This window comes from Pleurodeles waltl, chromosome 2_2, assembly GCF_031143425.1.
Source record: "Pleurodeles waltl isolate 20211129_DDA chromosome 2_2, aPleWal1.hap1.20221129, whole genome shotgun sequence".
Classification (NCBI taxonomy): Eukaryota; Metazoa; Chordata; class Amphibia; order Caudata; family Salamandridae; genus Pleurodeles; species Pleurodeles waltl.
The window spans coordinates 333,953,681-333,970,600 of record NC_090439.1 but is presented as its reverse complement, the minus strand read 5'-3'; the positions used below and the strand labels follow the sequence as shown (position 1 = coordinate 333,970,600).

At 44.1% G+C, this 16,920-nt stretch overlaps 1 long non-coding RNA gene across 1 annotated transcript in view; it reads right to left on the bottom strand.

The window, feature by feature from the left end:
- Positions 1-223: 223 nt before the first annotated feature.
- LOC138282367 (uncharacterized) overlaps positions 224-16,920 on the bottom strand; it is a 46,699-nt gene continuing 30,002 nt past the window's right edge. Inside the window, exon 4 of the long non-coding RNA XR_011200938.1 lies at positions 224-515. This is a non-coding gene — a long non-coding RNA (uncharacterized lncRNA). The remainder of the gene's footprint in view (positions 516-16,920) is intronic.

Below are 16,920 nucleotides of genomic sequence, written 5' to 3'. Positions count from 1 at the left end.
AGTTATGTTTCTCTTCACACTTTTACTTTACAAATAAAAGGCAAATAAACCAATTCAATAATTTGCTGGCTAATTTACATTTAAATTGTATTTCCTATTTAAATGTAAATTGTTAAAGTAGCATAGCCTGCTTAGCACTGTAGGACCGATACAGTCTTTAATCAAGGGCGACTCTTTACAATATTTGTACATTTTAAAATAATTTATTTTATTTTAACTGGACCTTGTTCACGAAGAACAAACATTGTAAGAGGAGAATCCAAACACGTTTTTCCAGTGTGACATCATGCAACAACAAACCCCAGCATTCTGAAAGTCCAAGAAACCGCAAGTAACTTTAGTTGGAGATGTAGCACTAGCAAAGCAGCTCCATCAAATGACTTGTTGAATATTTAATTCTCTTAGTGCCTCCTGCGGTTTTAAAAGACAACGCACCGAGGGGTGATCACTCTCCTTTGTGTCATCGGCTTTGGAAAACAGCCCTTAATGCACTTGGGCTTTGTCTGCTCTATGGTCTGCAGAAAAAAAAAAGAAAAGAAAAAAAAAAGAAAAGCAATAGTTAGTATTAAAGGGGCGTAAGGTAGCCATTTAGGGCCTTATTTATAATTTTTGGTGCAAAACTGCACTAACGCAGTTTTGCACCAAAATGTTTTGCACCGGCTTGCACCATTTTTTAGCACCAGCTGGGCACCATATTTATGAATTATTCTGACCAGATTAGCATCATTTTTTGACGCTAAGGGGCATATTTATACTCTGTTTGCACTGAATTAGCGTAATTTCTTTTTACTCTAATTCAGTGCAAAACTAACTCCATATTTATACTTTGGTGCTAGACCCGTATAACGCCAAATTTATGGAGTTAAAGTAATTTTTTGGAAGTGGAAACCTACCTTGCCTTAATGAGATTGAAGGTAGGCGTTCCCGTGGGGACCGTGGTGAGAGACCTAATCCCGCTGCAGGGAAGCTGCGCTTATAGGAAGCTTGCAGGGGCAAAGAAAGAATGCAGGGTAGCAGTGGAGGCCCCACCCCAAGTTAATGTCTATTGGTGCGCACCCCAGCTCAGGTGGTATGACCCGGGCCAGGCTGCCAGTTAGGAGGGGCCCAGGGGTCGACTGGTGGCAGTTGGAGGACTGGAGAGCTCTATAGTTGTGATTGTGAGAACAGTTCTCTGGTGCTGAGGGTGTTGGAGCCCTCCAAAACCCTCACTGTACAGACACATAACAACACGGGACAGTCGCCAGGAAAATCATGGAGGATGGCAATTCACACTTCTGCCAGGACACAGAGGAAGCGTGATCCTGGATTGAAGCGTACAGGGCAGGCGAGTGGGGGTCACTACCAGCCAAGCCATCTCGAGGAGAGCTGTGGAGAGACGAATGTTGCTCCCCAGAGGCAGTGCGACATGGCTTACTAATGTAGCCCACTAGGACACAAGCCTACAGGCAGCGGAGAAGATGACTGAAACCAAAGGCACTGATGCAGAGGAGGACTCAGCTTCAGGACGTGGTTCTGGGGACTCGGATTCTGAAAGGCTGGAACAGATGGATGACAGCACCCCAGACATCACCCCTCAGATGGCAGACCATATCCTTTAGTGAAGGTGGAGGAGTGCCTCAAGAGCTGTGGGAGGTGTTCCCCATCCTTCCAGTGGGTGTACTGAGGTCACACAGAGACCGGTGTGGTAAGACAGAGGCAAAGACCTTGGTCAGACTTTAAGCCTACCCTCACCTCTTATCCCACAGAGTTGGAATGGAGGATAAATGTTATCACTGTTTTGTTGGTTATTGCTGTTTGAGTGGCCAGCCACCGCTGCGGTGCTCTAGGGCCAGGAAGTTGGAATGCATGTTTGCTTTGTTTCTTTTTTTTTTTTTATCTCAGGGGAATAGATCTGGGAGAGATGGTGACTGGAGAGGGTGCGGGGGGACCGATAGTGCAACAGGACAGCCGTCATGACACCCTCATTACATACTTTTAAACTTATGACATTGAACATTAGGATGATACGAGCGGCAGCTAAATGCCACAAAATCCACATGTACCTTAAGAGGCATGGGGTGCATATTGCCATGTTAGAAGAAACACAACTCACAAGAGTAGAAACTGACCACCTAAGCACAGCTGTCGAGGGCAGGTACATACCACCATATAATTTGCACGAGGGGCACTCATTTGGATAAGGACGGGGGTCCCCATTGAGGCCACAACAGTCAAAGTCGACAAAGTGGGTACATATGTTCTGGTAGAGGATTGGCTGTGTAGTACACTGGTGGTGCTGGGCAGTGTGTATGCTCTACACCAGTACCATTCCCCCTTTTCCTGAGCTCCATTGTTACACAGTTGGATCACCTTTCAGACGGTGCCCTGCTTCTTGGGGGTGAATATAATTGTGTATTAGACACTGCACTAGGATGATGGACCCTGCCGATGCCTGGGGCATTGGGCCGTTGGATCGCAGAGGGCTTGAGGAATTTGGATGGCTCACTGGGACATGAAGGATAGGTACTATTCATATTACTCCAGTATGTATGAAGTACCCACAGACTGGATCTCTACATCTGTTCAGGGGGTTGTGCATCTATGTGACTCACAGTGAATACATGGGTCTCTTGCTATCTGATCATAACCCACTCCTCCTATCCTTTCAGCTGGTGGATGAGCTCCCTAAGATCCCGGCATGGCAATTGCAGTTGACAGCCCTACCAGACATGGTATATCAGGATGCATTACATGATCAGATAGTCTAGTACTTCACTTGAGAACACTGAGACCACCTCAAGCGTCTGGTGGAATGGAAGACCTTCAAGGCGGTGGCATGGGAACACTGTCTGAGCCAAATGGTGGGGATACACCTGAAGCTTGACTAGGAGCTCACATGACCTCATGACACTTTTCATAGATTAGACAACGCACTGGGTCCAGACCAGGACATTCTCCCTTGATTACTTGAAGCTATGGAGCAATAAAACTCAGCACAGGAGAACTTTTGATGCCACATATATAGGGAGTATATCGCCTTTGCCCATGAAGAGGAGAGAAAGCAATTTGGGCAAGGTAATACGATACCTAAAATCTTGTGTCCATTTTTGGCGCTCCCTAAAGTTGCCTGTCATGGTGCGCTCTCCAAGTTGGTCATGCTCCCACAGCTGCTTTATTATTTTGTGAATGTGCCAGTGAGTGTTACAGTATCATGGTTTCAGCAATTGGATTACCTCTTGAAGGACCTTATGTGGGATGGTGGCCATCAGAAGGTTTCGCTTTCCACACTTCACTGCTCACCCCTTGTGGGGGGAACTTGGGGTCCCTGACTTTGATCTGTAACACCTGACATCACAAATTCAGTGGCTTACACCATGGCTTAATAGGGTGGGAGTACTGGAGGTGGCACGGTTAGGAACCGAACCGTATCTGGTGATATTACTCGCTAACTGCTCTGGCCCATGCCGAGGATCCCACGACCAGGACTCCTCCTGGCAACAGCACTATGTTGCTAGCAGTGCTGTCTTAAGCAGATGGAAGGCATGGCAATTTATGCCTCTGAGATTCCAGTAGTTGGGTTATCCTATGGTGACCCAATTACATACTGCAAGCAGACGACCTCCAGACAGATGTGGGGAGAGTAATAGTGAGCGATTGCTACCAGCTGGGCACCCTCATCCAGACATAATGAAGCAGACAGCCCTTCCGGCAGGTCAATAATTAACATGCGAGGCACTTCTGCAAATGTTCCAAGACCTCTGGTGGCTGGGAGACATTGAACCAGCAACCCACCTATTTTAGGGAGGCACCTTGTACATGGTTCTAAAGGGCACTGAAAAGGATGGCTGGGAAACGCCTACAGACCATTCAGAGATGCTGGACTGCAGAAATGGGCTGAGACATCTTAGAACTGAATGGGGGGAGACTGTTGGCATACCCTCAGAAGGTGTCCCATAACACCCGCTTAAAATATATCCAGTATAATTACACACATAGGGCATACTTGAGACTGCACAGAATAGGATTGATTTATGGGGGTGAACCCAGGCCATGCCACCAATGTGTGATATGGTAGTGCTCCCATCTGCAGGTGTCCTTGCACAACTAAATGTGACCCTGAGATGCGCCTTAAAGAATTCTATGGAAGTCTGCCTTTTGGGAGCCTTCCCTAGGCCCAAGCCTAAAAAACTGGGGAATAAGGGCCATATGTACGAACACTTTTTCCCATAGACACAGAATGGGTAAAAACCTTTGCTACATCTGGCCCTAAGTTCCTAGACCTGGCGTTGATACTGGCAAAGAAAAGAAAAGCTATGGCCTGGAAATCGACTGGGTTGAGACATGGGCTAGTGATGTGACATTGTGGGCCCCAACTGAGGAGAGAGTACTGCAGAGGGAGGAGGTACGGGGAGTTCATAGTCATCCCATAGCAGACCTGTGGTCGGATGTGGTGACCAAGTGGGAGCACCCATCAGATGCAGCGTTCCACACTAAGGGACCCCAAGGGAAATGCAGGGACACGTCTGTAATGAGACTGAAGGTGGGGTCCTGATCCAGGGGGTGTGTGGATGAGGGGTGAATGAGTTGGGCTGGGAGGGGGGAGCTGGGATTTGTCTGGTGTGGGATGTATGGATGGGTGTAAACCCTGGGACTTCCTTTCCTCCCTTCCTCTCACTCTCTTGACTTGATTAGTTCCCCCTTGTTCTGTGTGATATTGGGGTGTGACTCCTGCAACCAACATCCTCTCAGTGCTGACACTGATCTTTCCTGGGATGTAGTTAGAAGTTTATAATTTAGTTCAAGAATTTGGTGCACTACGTCGAGAGTCAGCTACATGTCAGTTATTCATGTGAGGGACAGGCCCCTGCCCTGGTGGCATACAACACTTGCGGAGAACACTGGCCCAGTTATTGGCTGAGAGGACAAGGCATAGGGCAGGTGTAGCTTGCACACCCGTAGGGCACTGTGATATAATGGGGAGCCCAAGGCCTGAACACCACATTTCTGTTGCATGCACTGCAAATTTGGGAGCTGTGGGAACAAACTTGGGCCGAAAAAGGGGGGATGAGAACTGAAGACCATTGATATGTATTATGGAAGCTTGTATGTTGTGATTTCCTATTAAACGCCAATAAAAATGAGTTTAAAAAAAAGAAATCTATGATATTACCCCTGCAGAGGAAGCTTGCATGGCCAAGCCTTTTGGGACATATGTTCTTTTTACAATAGCCGATGACAGTGTTACAATCCTCAAGTGCCATGCAAAAATGAGCAGCAAACAGAAATGTAGTCACATGCAGTCTCAGAATGTGGCAGTCAAAGTAATAGCATCAGTTTTTGAGAGCAAACTGCAGACTTAGGGGGTTATTACAACTTTGGAGGAGGTGTTAATCCGTCCCAAATGTGACGGATATACCACCAGCCGTATTACGAGTTCCATAGGATATAATGGACTCGTAATACTGCTGGTGGTATATCCGTCACTTTACCGTCACTTTTGGGACGAATTAACACCTCCTCCAAAGTTGTAATAACCCCCTTAGGCCCATATTTATACTTTTTTAGCACAATTGCATTTTGGAACTTTGCTCCGCTTTCGCGTCAAAAAAATTACGCAAATGCGGCACTAAAAAAGTATAAATAGGGGCCTTAGTGACTTACTCACAAAGGCATTTTGAAGTACGTATAGTACTCCTCCAGTGCACTTTCCGGTACTCTTACATGCGTTTGTGAATTAGTCCCAAGACATCTAAAATTGGAATAAAATGAGATATTTATATATGATTAATAGTTATATAAAGGACGGTGCCTTCTTTGCACTTTTACTAATAGGCAGTTAGATGTTTTGGAGCCAGTTCACTGAGGCACATCAGAATTATTTTAAATGATCGGCAAAGCAGGCAATTGGCCAGAGCCCCACTTTCCAAAAGGCCCCCTGGTAAAGCTGGGAGAGTCACAATTTCTGCCATAAGAATAGTGCTCATAAAAACCAGGCAGGTGTTGGTAATAGCTTTGTTTCAAGTTTCACGTTTCAAGTAATATTCTCCTATGCCATTTATCTCACCGACATTAACCCTCTCTTTTAGGTTCTCTCTACAGTATATTTCTTTAATTCTATGTACCTTCAAAAGCTCTCTCTAGCTCAGCTGTCTCTCCCTCACCTTTGTCTTGCTAACCTCTCTCGTATACTAACAAATGTTATTCAACTTCATCTCTCTCTACCACTCTAATAATCTTACCACTCTCTCTATCAATTTTCGTGCCTACTGCTTTATCTGTCACTCTTGAGCACCTCTCTCAGGGTCAACTCTATCTCTGTACCTCATTCCTCTCTTTGTACCTCTCTGCTTTTTTTCTGACTTCCCTTTATCTATCCTCCACCTACATCACTTCTCAAACAACCCTATTTGTATCTTTCTCTCACACTTCTGGCTTGTTCACCATGTCTCTGCTACCTTACCTCTCTCTAGTTCTCTGTCAGCCCTTTCTTTACCTCACCACTTCCCATCACCTCTCAGTCTCATTTCTCTCTATGCTCACCTCTATGTCAACTCCCTCTCTCTACCTACTCTCTCAAATGACCTCTATTATTTCAGCAGCTCACCTCTCCACCTCTCCACCCCCCCTTTCTCTCTACCTCAGTTCCATTTCTGTCACCTCTCTAAATAGGCTACTCCTTTTGTCTACCTCTATTCTTGCACCTCTAACTCTTTTTCCCTAGCATCAACCCCTTGCCCTCTCTCTCATCTTCTCACTCCCTCTCTCTCTTTTTCTCCCTCTATCTCTGTCACACAAGCACATATCTATCTGGACCTTTTACTTCATTTCAGCTCACTCCTAGCACCTCAACTATTTATCAGTCTGTCTTTAAACATCTCTCTTCCGCACAGTCTCTTCCCCTTTCTCTATTTAACTACCTCTACCTCTGAATCAACCTCAGCCTTATTTCTCTACTATTTCAAATATGTCTCAGAATTTTCTCTTTTAGCTTTACATCACATCAATGTTCTCTGCTACCCTTTTACCCTTCTACCTTTCTCTCTTTCACACCACTCTCTTTACCTGCATTATTTTTCTAAAGCTCTTCTCATTTTGTTCTATCACCACCTTGTATCTCTTGTTTTCTCCTCAGGGCTTCTATCTCTCTATGTATACCTATCACTGCCTGTACTTCTCTCTAATTCCCAACTTTTTCTACTTTACCTCACTTTCTTCCCCATTATATGGAGTATCTTGTTCCTCTGCCCTGTTCTACATATCTTTCTCCCCATCTCTATCTTTGCCTTTTTACCATACTTTAAAAACTTAGCTTTTTCTCTACTTCTCTTTCGCTACCTACATCATCCTCTTTTTATGTCTCTTTATCTTTCCTGCTGGATACCTCACCTTTATCTGTTTATTGTACATCTCTCTCTACTTCACATTTTTGTACATCCTCTCTAGCTCTACTTCCTTCTACCTATGCTTCTTGTCTCTTGCTCGACTGTTCTCTTCATGTCTCTTGCTTCCCCCTGTCCTGCCTCATTCCATTTCCTTCGCTCTGCAGTATCACAGGTAACTGTCTATCCATAGAAGTGCACATATACAAAGAGGCGAAGAGGGTCAAGGCAGGGGAAGGTCCATTAGGAGAACATTTTCAGATTCTAACCAATGGAATGGTGAAAGTTCTAAGAGCAGATTTATTTTATTTTTACTGCTGCAGCTTTGGTAAAGTTTGTTCAGGTTCATATTTTGCAGATTAAAATGATGATTAAGATGCCACCTTATAATTCAGTTTATATTCATAGATTGCACTAACATAATCGCAATTGAAACAATTTAGACAAACTGGATGCATTCTCTGTCACTCACTCCTGTTAAGCATGCATCCTCTCTCCGCAGGTTTGGTACCACACAGTCAAACTGAGGTCATATTAGTTTATTTTCATTGCTGTATTGTTTTGCTCACCATGAGCTTTCTATGGTGCAGGTGTAGGATTGTAACAAGTATCTATCTTATTTATTTCTTCACTGGATATATTCACTGGATATATCCACAGAAAGAAAATCTTATCGCTAAATGTATGACATTTGTTCGAACACCTCCAGATGACATTAGCATAGAAGGATTTTAATAATTTTCTTCCAAGAATTGGGATGGTGCCTTTGTGTTAAAGTAACAACGTGCATCATTTTTGTGCTCTGATTTGCTAAAGCAATGATTATTTTACTAACACCACAATTATTTTTGCATTATTACCAATTTCCCATGCAAACATTATGTGTAAGAATCCCTTGATTTTGAGGGTAAGCCAGATATTTCTTTGAGCTCTCCCCTGCAGATAGTATGCAGCCTGATTATCTAATGATTTTGCTGTTCATAGGGGCTTTTCTGATTTTACATACTGTGTATTACTTTGCATCTGAGAGCCTCATTACTTATTGAACAGTTTCATTCTACAAATTTGATGCTTGGGATGTGCCTTAACACAGTGACACACTGCCTCTTACAAATTATTTTTAATGCCAGTGGCAGCTGGTTAGTTGAGGAGGGAGGGGGGCGAGAAGCACACTCACACGGATCCATTCACACAAGCACGCACACACATCCATTCACAACACTCATCCACATTCAAACACACATGCATGCACAAAACATTCATTTAAAAAACACTCACACATTTACCTTCAGATCAGAGGTGCCAGGAGGGTTAGGACTGCTGCCTTCCCTCAGCCAATTACAGAAGGCAGCAGTCCCAACTTTGTCACAGAGTGGGATGGGGTCAGTGAGACTGCTGACCCCACCCCACTCTGTAATGAGGTGTCACTGATTGACACTTGCCCTGGGTGCTTCAGGGCTTAAACCTGAAGCGCCCAAGCCGGATTCAATGGGTGATGCTTCCCCTCGCCACTGAGGCGAAGGGCCTTGAGGCCCCTTTGCTGAGCTGAGGAGGTCACGCCCATAGGAGCTGTGACCCCCATCAGCCCAGCAAAGTTCAGCTCAGGCAGCCAGGAGTCTGTGCAAATCGCGCATGTCTCACTCCTAGCTGCCTGAGCAGAACATGAAGAGTGTCTGTCAGGCTGACCTTTGCTCAGCCTGCACCACTCTTTATGAAGGACAAAAGGTCACGGTGTGGCCCCTCCGCCCTAAAGGACGGGCTGCGGCTGTTTAACTCCATCTCTAATCCAGTATGCTGTGGGAGAACCACATTTTGGGGTGTATAACATTGCAGTATGGAGTTTTTCCCACACAGCAAGAATGCCAGTAATAAAGGGGATAAGAAATGTCCATCAATTAAAGATACAATTTCAAGTGCTTAGAAGCATATGTCTTATTTGACTTATACATATCTTATTTTAATATACAGTAATCCACTAAAAATCTATTGTCATCCTATGCATGTTTTCCTACAATTGGAGTAAAAAGCTGTTTAGACACTGAATTCTCACATTAAAAAGCTGTTATCAGAACTAAAACAATTTTGAGCCAAATTAAAAAAAGAAATGGATTTATCAATGCTTGTTCCTTTGGTATAGTCTGGCTAACACACACCAGGCAGATTGAGATTTCTGATATTTTTTATTTTCCTCATTTCTGAAGGTTTAACATATTATTCAATATGTACTGGCATCAGGAGCGTTTGAATGAGTCATGAAGGGATAATAAATTTAAAGTTATTCAAAACAAGGGGTGCACAATGTATCTTGCTGGGGGGCCCACGGTCTGTTAGATCACACTGATGCACGTAAGAGCACGTAAAGCATCCTGTAGCACCTGTTCCCATTCGCATAAATGCCTTTAGGAATCAGCCTCAATATGCACAAACTTTTCTTGCCCTACTGTTTAGCACTGACTTAATGTGACTAATAACTCATTAGGACAATGTAATATCTGAACCAACAAACGTTGCTGCAAAGTCATATAATTCACCGGACATCTTCACCATTAGCAAATATACACATAATAATCACCTGATAGGAAATCCATTGAAAGCCTGCAGACTCAACAGCTGTTACATTTAGAGAATAAAGTCACAACTATCAACTGCTGTGCATGCCACATTTCAAATGCAGGTGTGGCCCAACAAGAGTGCCAATCGCATCTGCCTACTTGACATAACACTGAGGTCAGTGCAGTATGACGAGCGTGGAAATAGAACATAAGTCTTCAAACAGTAAGGCGACACCTGCCCTCTTGGTGAGGTGTGGCTACATCTATCTGCATTTGGGTTCCATTCCTTGAGAAACATCAGGGGATCCTATCGTCATAAGGTCATGGGGAGAGCGGTGCTTGGAAATAAATGTAGCCTGAAATCGTAACATTCGTTTTTTTGTGTGGATTCCAAGCTGTTTTTCTTTCCAAATACAGTTAGTAAGGGGAGATAAGTGGTGTAGAGGGGAGGCCCTTTAGAATAGAGAGGCATGAGTCAAAGTGCTGAGGACTCGATTTATTTTGATCATGAAACTATAGAGTATGAGGATTCCTCGATTCCTCGGCGTGACGGCTCACGAAAGAGGGAGAATAAGGTCTTAGTGTCAGGAAGCTGTTGAGAGGCTGACACCAGGGGATCTTTATTGTGGCCAAGGCAAATGAAACACACCTCAGAACTGCTTTTGGAACTAAACCTGGCAAAAGTAACACTAGCTATTTGCTGGGCTTAGAAATGGCAACACTGAAGTGTTGAACTGAGGTTATTAGTATTAATGATTTAGGAATACAGCACACAGTTTAGAAATACTTCTGAGTGATTTCGTCATGTTTTTGCCATGTTGGGTTTGTATTTGAAAACAGAAAGTACAGACTTTCACCAACTTTTATACAAGCTTTAGCATAAAATATTGTTGATTTAGTACATCCTGTCCCTCCACCCTACCGGCACCTGCTCTTCCTGAGCGTAATGTTTTTTAGGAAGATCCCGACTTGAAAACATTTTATGAGGGGAGGAAAAAGTTCAGCACAAAAAAGCTTGAAGACCTCTGAAAAAGTCGAACAAGCAACAGCGTTCTCTTTCTGCATCAGATCAAGGTCAAACGTCTCGGACTCACGGTAAAGAGCCAATACCACACATACTGTAAATCGATCCATGCCTATGTTCACTGTTACCAGGTTGTGTGATTTCCCACATAAAAGGGCAACATTTTTCTCAATTTTGTAGGAAAAGGCACCACCGGGTCACTGATTGGGCTGGATTTGGTGCTGTGTGTCGAACAGTGTGTAAACATTTTTAAATTCAACTCCGAGGCGGCCCACCTTATCATGATGAGGCACACATCCCAGAAACGGCATGGGTGGGCCCCTGCCACAGCGAGCATAACATCCCCATCCATCATCAATCATAGTAGTGCTAGTTCATTACCCATGACCGCTTGCAAATAATTATTAGCCCATCCCTCCTTGGATATGAATAGTCAAGTGTCCCGAGTTGAAACAGTGCGATCAGTGTCCCCACTTTGTTTTCGTCCGCCCCAGTGTATTGCGTAGTCACAGAGTGAGGCAGACAAAGCAAGCAATGTATTGTGCAGCAGCAGGCCAGCAGCACGCAGCAGGCCTCAGATTAATTAAAGTAAGTAAGTAAGTAATGATTTTGTAACTGTAACAATACATAAGGTAACGGAACGTCATAAGATTATATTTCACGATGTCACTGTCCCAGATATAAGCTGATGAGGCAAGGTGGCAGGCAAAGAGATACGTGCAGGTATTAAGCATGAATAAATGAAATCGAAATTCCATGGACGTTTTGTGCCCTGTTGGCAGTATTAAACTAAGCGGAGACTGGAAAGATCTGGCTTTCTTTTCATCAAAGCTATCTTGCTGCATTTCATCAAGATACACTTAGTTGAGCCCAGCTGCAGAAATAACACTGGCCATTCTAGAAAGAAGCCTGAAGGCTTGGCTGAGGGTTGGCAATGGTATCCTATGGCTCACATTCTGATAGCTGGAGATAATCCCTGGAGCAACAGGGACAATGTTGGTTGCATTCCAACAAAGCAATGTAGCTGCTGAAGGGAGGGAACTCGGCTCTTCAACCTGAATTCTCCATAATTCATTTTAGCTCTGACTTGACTAGGCAGCAGCATAGTTTTGAGTGCAGTTATCTGATAATATGTTGTTTTTTGTTATCTGCTGTTTTATAGATATCGCTGCGAGGGGTGAGCGGCGAGCACCGCATTGCTATCAGAGTTTTGGGCATGCCGCGCTCCGCTTGGAGTGCGGAGTTCGCTCAAAAACTCCTCTAGGCCCAACAGTGGAACAGAGATTGCCTCGTTCGCACTGCGGCCCAGTTATGGGCCACACAGCGCAAAAACAGACAGTCTGCGCTTGCGCGGTGTAGGTCATAACTGGCCTACAGTGCGCACTCTCGGCCTGACCGATGTTGGCACTCCTGCATGGAGCTTCTGCCAGCACCAGCTCTAATTCTCCAGGGCTCCAGCAGCCCTGGCTGGGCCCCGGAGTGGGGGCAGAGGGAAGCAGAATGCCAGGTGTTTTTTTTCCACACTTGTGCATAAGAGGACTGAAACTGCAGCTTTCGCTGCCTAAGGCCCTGGCCTGAATTCAGACCAGGGCCATAGGCAGCGAAAGAAAGCTGAAATTACCGATGCATAGCGCTTCTGAGATTGGGTGCATTAGAGAGAGGGTGCCACACTGCCACTCCGTAGCACATGCAACTCCACATCTGTGGAATTCCATAGTTTTTTTTATCAACTCTGTGGCATTCCAGAGAGTGGAACTCTGTGAACTCTGCCCAGCCTAATTGCCACCACATGCAACTCGCTGCCTCCCTCAGAGTGTGAGAATATAAAAAAGATCACTATAAACCTATAGAAGCAGTTACCAAAACAGAAATAACACTGAACACAACCATTAGACCATGTTTGTATAGGTATTTTCCAAAATGTAATGGAGTTCCAAGTGTACCCCTAGTTTGTGTCACAAGGTTTGAAAATTTACAGAGGGGCTGAACCACTAGATTGTAAGGGGCTCATACTTCATTCCAATGGCTGGTAGGCTGCTTTCGGGAAGGATCTGCCTTTCCAGCCCTGAAAGCAACTCACTCAGCCCTCTCTTCCTCACAGCACATGGCACCTTAGTCAAATCAAGAGTTCCTCTCTCACCTTTTTCTCAAGGATGCCTATCACAACCACTCAAGAGGAATCCTAATATTAAAGCAGTGGCACACATACACCACTATCTTCTTGTGTAGCCATTTTAGTTATAGCTCCATGCACGTTATTTTAGCACACTAGGCATGCTGCTGTGCACTTTTACCTAGATCTATTTTATTCAGCTTTGTTTATTATTTTAACAATAGCCACATTTGCGGGCTTGTTTTATTTCTCTCCATCTAGCTGTTCTTTGCCTAGGCCAGCACTGTGTTCTTAAACAAAACATTTCTTTCACTCTGTGCTTCTCTCAAGGTTACAGTAAGAAAAGTTGCCGGTAAACGTGGTAAAAGTTTTGTATCTGATATTCATAGAAACACACACATCCTTATGTATGGACATTTTCTAAGAACATCAGCTGTTTTATTATAAAAACACTTCCCTGTCCCATACACGTTAGAGGGAGATTCCAGCCAGATGACCACGACTGTACGCTGATTGCAGAACGCTTCGCTACAGCTGCCTATGCAGGCTTCAGACCTTTGCTCAGGGATGGGGGATGATGTCTTCCCAGGGGAACCAGAAGGGCAGAACTAGAGCTTAACATGCTGTGCTCTAATATAGCCTAGGAAGGAATTAGTCTATTGACTCCAGTGACAATATGGTAGCGTTATTTCTATGCTTTACTCTCCTTGTCACAAATTTTTATCCTGTCATGCTTTATCGTCCTGGTTATTGCAGTACATGCTTTATTATCTATGATGCAGTTGATTCATTAAAACCTTACTGAAACGTACACTGCCTCTGTTCGTCATTGTATATGTGAGACCAATGTAACTGAGGGAAACAAATGAGATCTGAGTGACCATGATTTCCCTGAGGAATCAATTGTGTCAGGCGCTCGGATGCCCAATCATCCCTGCTATTGTGTAGAGATGAGGCACTGCTAGTTAGCCAGAGCAAAACCTGGATTGGGGCGATAGGTGTCACCTGTAGTAGTTTAGACTCAGTCTCCCACACCGCAGGCGATTTTGCCACTCAAGTCCAGTAGTCTCATTAGAATAATGAGAGCCTACGCGACAATCCCACCTTCAGCTCTGTGGGGAACACCAACTACCACCGAACACCACCTAAAGTTGTAAGTTAGACTATTTTGCAGCCATGTGCATTGTGGAGCTGTGTTGGACATTTAAGGTGGTATCAGAGCTAATGTGGCTGCCATTGGATTATACACAGTGGTTGTTAGTAGACATTTGGGCTATGCTTGGGCACTAGGGGTAGTGTGTAGACTGTGAATTTGGAGATGTTAGAGTGCATATGCTGACTGCGTAAGCCTAATGCCCCTGGACATTTGATGGACATGACCCAATATATTTATAAAAACATGACCCAATATATATCATGAGAACACAGGGTATCACATCGGGCTTTCAACAGTGCCATTTGAGTATGTGGGTGGGGCCAATAGAGTAAGTGGGTGGGGCCAGTGGAGGAAGTGGGTGGAGCTGGGGTAGGTGGGTGTTGCCTCCTGAATAAACATGAGCACTCAAACGTTATATTTGACAAATTAAGCACTAGAAAAAGGCAATATAGAGAAATATAAAATCACAGCTAAATAAATGGGTTAATAGTAATTGTGAAAAAAGTGCTGTAGGGCAGACTTCATGTGATTCGGACAGAGTACACCAGAGCAGCAGTGATAATTGAAACACTACTGTCTAAAAGACAACTACACAATGTCACTCATTGAGAACGGGGTGAAGATCCCATTAGCAAAGGCACAGTAACAAAATGCATGACTTAGGCCTTACTACTGCCAAAGTGAACTGACTCATCAAATTTCTGAGCCAGTTTTGCAAGACACCAAAGCATAAAAAGTAGTCTTATAAATAAGCTGAAACAGTTGAGTTATTCAGGAAAGAAAGAAGGAAAAACAAGTATTGGCCTATGGCAGCTGTTAATCTTAGCAGCGAGGAAGGTGTGGGGGGTACACCCACACATATACAGACTCACCGACACCCATGCACTTGCACACAAATACCCATTCACAACACTCACTCACAAGTACACATACATACCTACATTCATTCATACACGTACGAATGCGCCAAACATAAAAAAACATAAAACTTACCTTTGCTGCAGCTCTCTGGGATGGTAGCCGCGGTGGCCCCTGGAGGTGTGAGGCTGCTGCCTTCTCTCATTGGGTGACCCTATGGAAGGCAGCATCCCCACTTCCTTGTCACAGAGTGGGTTGGGGGCAGTAAGATTGCTGATCTCACTCTATGACGAGGTGTAATTTATTGACATTCGGGCCTTCAGGGCTTAAAATTGAAGCACCCAGGTCTTAGGATATCAGTGATGCTCCCGCTCTACACATTTGCCAAACTGAGGAGGTCACACCCACAGGGCTCTGAAATCCTCAGCCTGACAAAGTTCAGCTCAGGCAGCCAGGAGCTTGCTCATTAAGTGCATATCTAGTTCCTGGCTGCCTGACCTGAACAATAGTGTCTGTCAGGGTGACCTTTGTTCAGCCTGACAGACACTCTCCTTTTTTGGGCAAAGGTGTAGTGTGTGGTCCCTCAGCCCATTTGGATGGGCTGCGGCTGGAATTGGCAAAGAAAGAGACCTGGTGTTGGCAAGCTGATACAATGGATATTTTTTGTTATGTTTTTTACTTTAAATATTTACCACATAAATATTGAAAACACGTCAGCACCAAAATATGGCCCACAAAACCTTGCAATAGGCAAAGTAAATGTTACAAACATTTACACAAATACAAGCCATTCAGCTGTACCATACTGATTATTATTATTATTATTATTTTTTTCTGTGAAAGTGGCAAGAAGAAGTCACCACCAAACCAGGCACACAACTTGCAAACAGTTTTAATATTACAATAACATTTTGTAGTAACACAAGAAGACAGGGAATAAATTGTCATTTATTTGTACACCCAGAGTACAGGCATAATAAAATGCTGATATTCAAAGATAATATAAAAAATTTAATAAAACTGAAAAAACATACTTTGGACTAGCAGGGGCACTGAAAAGAAAGGAACTGTTTTGAGTAGAGGTGACCAGTGTGAACACCCTTTTTGCAGTCATTCAAAGTTAAAAGAGCCAAAGGGTAAAGTGGGCTGGCCCAGTATTTCTTGCTGCATGCTGTGGTTGACGAATGCAAAATATGAATGGCTATGAAGAAAGGCTGATGATCACAAGCCCCTCTTTGTAGGTATATTATTTATGTATAACTTGTTTGTGGAACAACAATAATCTGGCCAGACTGCTAAAAGGTGTCTCAAAATCCACATAAAAAAATGAGTGAGCAGACTGTGTGCTGGATGCCTGCTTGTTCATACTTACAAATGTGCCAGAACAGGGTGGAAGCTATGTCTTAAAAGATGGTAATGACCCAAAACTCAAGCACTGAAGGCATCAAATTGCAGCATGCTGAATTGGACCAGTGGCATTTAAAGCAGGGTCACTGAAGGATGGAGGTTAAGCAGGCTGACGCAGATGAACACTTTGGAAAAGCACAGCAACTTTGGGCAGAAAACGGTTCAAAAAGCGTCAGGGTCATGAATAAAACCATTCTTAGAAAATGGCTGTGTGGAGAACTGATCAACCCATGGCCGCATGACTGCAGTCCTCTGTGGCCCTTACCTATGGCCTGCGACTCCTTTCTCTGCATTGGCTCAGAGAGCCCTCCCAAAGAGATCGCTGACCCTGTACCTCATGATCACTTAACACAATCGGGAAATAATTCAGTGACAGCCATTTAGTGTAAAAGGTCATTTATTAGGACAGGATTGCAATAAGCATCATAACCTTAACTTTTACTCCAAAAACC